At 40.7% G+C, this 3,594-nt stretch overlaps 1 pseudogene; it reads right to left on the bottom strand.

The window, feature by feature from the left end:
* Window positions 1-1,179: 1,179 nt before the first annotated feature.
* Window positions 1,180-2,891, bottom strand: LOC116472354 (60 kDa heat shock protein, mitochondrial-like; annotated as a pseudogene).
* Window positions 2,892-3,594: the final 703 nt, after the last annotated feature.

The raw sequence follows: 3,594 nt of genomic DNA, 5'->3' as shown, positions 1-3,594 counted from the left end.
GCCACTCTTCCTGGCCCTATCACCTATATTTTAGGAGAAAATAAAAGTTAAATAAACTGAGTTTTAGTAAAAGGTTTAAGTTTTGTAAAGGAGAGATCAGATGACTTGTGTTTTCTTCCTTGCAAAAGCAGCAATCTCACAGTGTTTAATTACTGGCTGGATTATCACGATTTAAATATGAACTAGATATACACATATCAGGCAATCACAATGAACACTGTAAGTTATCAGATTACTTCACAAGAGTGAGGGATACATCTTGTTGAATATTGGCAAAGAAATTGCTAATTGCCTACTCAACACCTATTTTCTTTTCTGATCTGGTGTTTAAAAAAACAATTTTTTAGCTAAGCATACTACAACCTGCAATTTAAAAAAATACATTTTATAGCCTCCCTTGCAGCAAGGAGTGGCCATATAAAAAGTTTCTGGCCAATGAAATATAATTGCAAGTGTTGTATTGGATTTTCAGTAGATGCCTTAAAGATGCTGATGTGGCTGACAGATGCACTCCTTTGTCCCTTTTCCTTCGTCCTGGAATCCAGGTATAATGATGTGGTGGGTGAGATTATTAATTTCAGTTATTCACTCCATTCCTCAGTTGAATTAGACAATCCACCCTTTACGGTACTTGGAGTGTGTTTCCCTGTACCTTGACTTTAGGCTTGGCCATCTTTCTTTTTCTTTCTTTTTTGTTTTGTTTTGTCTTTAACTTTAAACCAATTTCTTATTACACAAAGGTTGTCACATAAGTGGATATTTCTCTACTTTGTACATAATTATTCTCACTCTCCACAGAAAGGCTGCTTAACTTCTCATCTGGTGGTGGTAAGCACTAAAATCCCGATTTTAACAGAATAGTAGTAAAAATGCCTCAGTTATTTAAGTTGAAGGTAGTACATTGGTACATGACTCTTGTACCCAATATCAGGAAAGTACAAATGTCTCTTTATTCAAAAATACAAAATAAATTATTGGTAGGCATGGACAATGACAGCAGTAAACCATTATATATTTTGTCAACTGAAACCAGTAACTGATGGTTATAATGATTTCTTAAACATCAGTCAGCCTTTTCTTCATTTTCTCCAACTGACTTCTCTGAAGTTATTGGTAAGGAACACTGCCTTGGACTTCCTGTCACAGTTCATTAATAAAGGTAAAGCACTATTCTAGGAGTTACAACATGCTCCCTCCCGTACCACATCCCATTCCACCCATTGCACCCATTCCAGGGTCCTTCTCTTCTTTAGGAATTTCTGTGACTACAACTTCTGCTGTAGTTAACAGAGAGGCCACACCAGCAACATCCAATAAAGCAGTTCTCACAACCTTTCTTGGGTCAATAATTCCTTTTTCCACCATATTCACAAAATCTCCGACCCTAGTAGCATCATAACCAACTTCCAAGGAACGTTGCATAATTTTCTCAACTATCAAAGATCCTTCAACACCTGCATTCTTAGCAATGGTCATTGCTGGAAGTTTGAGTGTTGTTTTAATTGTTTATATACCAATTATTTTATCTTCGTTACCTGGAGTCAACGAGTCCAAGGCTGGAATGCACCAAAGCAGGGCAGAATCCCCTCCCAAAACAATGCCTTCTTCAACAGCAGCTCTTGTAGCATTAGGGGCATCTGTAACTCTGTCTTTCTTTTCATTCGCTTCAACATCACTAGTCCCACCAACCTTTAGCATAGCTATGCCATCTGAAAGTTTTGCCAGTCATTCAGTTTTTCCTTTTCATATTCACTAGTTGTGACATCTAACTGCTCAATGATTTCTTGAATATGTTTTTCAATTTGAGCCTTGTCACCTTTTCCTTTTAAGAACATGGCATCATCTTTGGTCACGATGACCTCTCCAACTTTTCCTAAGTCATGAGGCTGAACATCTTCAAGATTTAGGATCAGCCCCTCTTTTCCAAACACTGCACCAACAGTAGTAATAGCCATATCTTTGAGCTGGTTATTTGTCACCAAACCCTGGAGCCTTGACTGCCACAACCTGAAAATCAATCTTTAGGCTGTTCAAGACAAGTGTACTTATAGCTTCTCCACCAACATCTTCAGTGATTATGACCAAAGGCTTATGGTGAGCATTGGCAGTTTCAAGAGCAGGTACAACGGACTGGACACTAGAAATTTTCTTTCCACTCAGCAGAACATATGCCTCCTCGAATTCACCTTTCGGACCTTTTGATGTATTAATAAAGTATGGAGAAACATAGCCTCGATCAAACTTCAAGCTTTCAATAATTTCTAATTCATCATTCAGTGTTTTCCCATCCTTTACTGTTATGACACCCTTTCTTCCCACCTTTTTCACTGCATCAGAGAGGATATGGCCAATTTCTTTGTCTCCGTTTGCAGAAATTGTAGCAACCTGCGCAGTTTCTTCAGGGGTGGTCACAGGTTTAGACTGCTTTTTAAGTTCAGCTATTACAGCATCAACAGCTAACATCACACGTCTCCTGATTTCCACTGGATTAGCACCTTTGCTAATCTTCTCAAAGCCTTCCTTGGCAATAGAGCATGCCAGCACAGTAGCAGTGGTAGGGCCATCCCCAGCCTCTTCATTTGTGTTATTGGCAACATCTTGAACAAGTTTAGCTTCAATGTTTTTATATTTATTCTTTAAGTCAATTGACTTTGCAACAGTCACACCATCTTTTATTACTTTGGGACTTCCCCAGCTCTGCTCAATAATCACTGTTCTTCTCTTTGGCCCCATTATAATGGCTACAGCATTGGCTAAAAGGTCTATACCTTCACACATTAAGGCTCGGGCATCTGCACTGAATTTTACTTCTTTGGCATAAGCCTGAGTGAGATGAGGAGCCAATACCCTGGACAATGGTCTTATCTAAAGACTGTGGGGAACTGAAGCATTTCTGTGAGGTGGTGGCAGGGCATGCCCGGGGCATGGCGAGGCAGGTCGGCGGTGAGTGAGGCCGTTTTTTTAAGACTTAGTTTCACTCTTGTTGCCCGGGCTGGAGTCCAATGGCACAATCTCGGCTTGCTGCAACCTCTGCCTCCCAGGTTCAAGCAATTCTCCTGCCTCGGCCTCCTGAGTAGCTGAGACTACAGGCGCACGCCACCACACCTGGCTAAGTGACCATCTTTCTTACTTTGGCCAGTGGGACGTTATTGAACATAATGTGAACAGGGGTTAGAAAGTACTCCCATGGTTTCGTTTGCCCAGGTATGCTTCTGCCAATAGCCTAGATAGCTGCTGGTCCAAGATAAATGTGGAGAAATATGATGCAGACCTAAACTTCAACAGGTAGCTAAGTTCAGCCAACCTACAGCCTGAAGCAGACCTGTAGGAAGGAGACAAAAAAAAATGCCCATTGTTGTAAGCTACTGAGTTTTGGGCTGGTTTGTTACTCAGGATTATTACAGCAAAAGTTAGCTAACATGATGGTTGATGATGATTGGACCCCCAGCAGCCTACTTAGGCCATGTGGTGGCCTTAAAAGTGGAAGCCAAGCCCTAAGGATCACAGAGCAGAAACATAGAATAACCCGTAGTCCCTTGACGTCATGAAGCTACCACACCACCCCAAAGTATTAAATTTGCACTTCCTTTTTAA

The sequence above is a fragment of the Hylobates moloch genome, unplaced genomic scaffold, assembly GCF_009828535.3.
Source record: "Hylobates moloch isolate HMO894 unplaced genomic scaffold, HMol_V3 SCAFFOLD_8, whole genome shotgun sequence".
NCBI classification, from domain to species: Eukaryota; Metazoa; Chordata; class Mammalia; order Primates; family Hylobatidae; genus Hylobates; species Hylobates moloch.
Note: the sequence above shows the minus strand (reverse complement) of the source record. Positions and strands in the feature narration are given on the sequence as shown.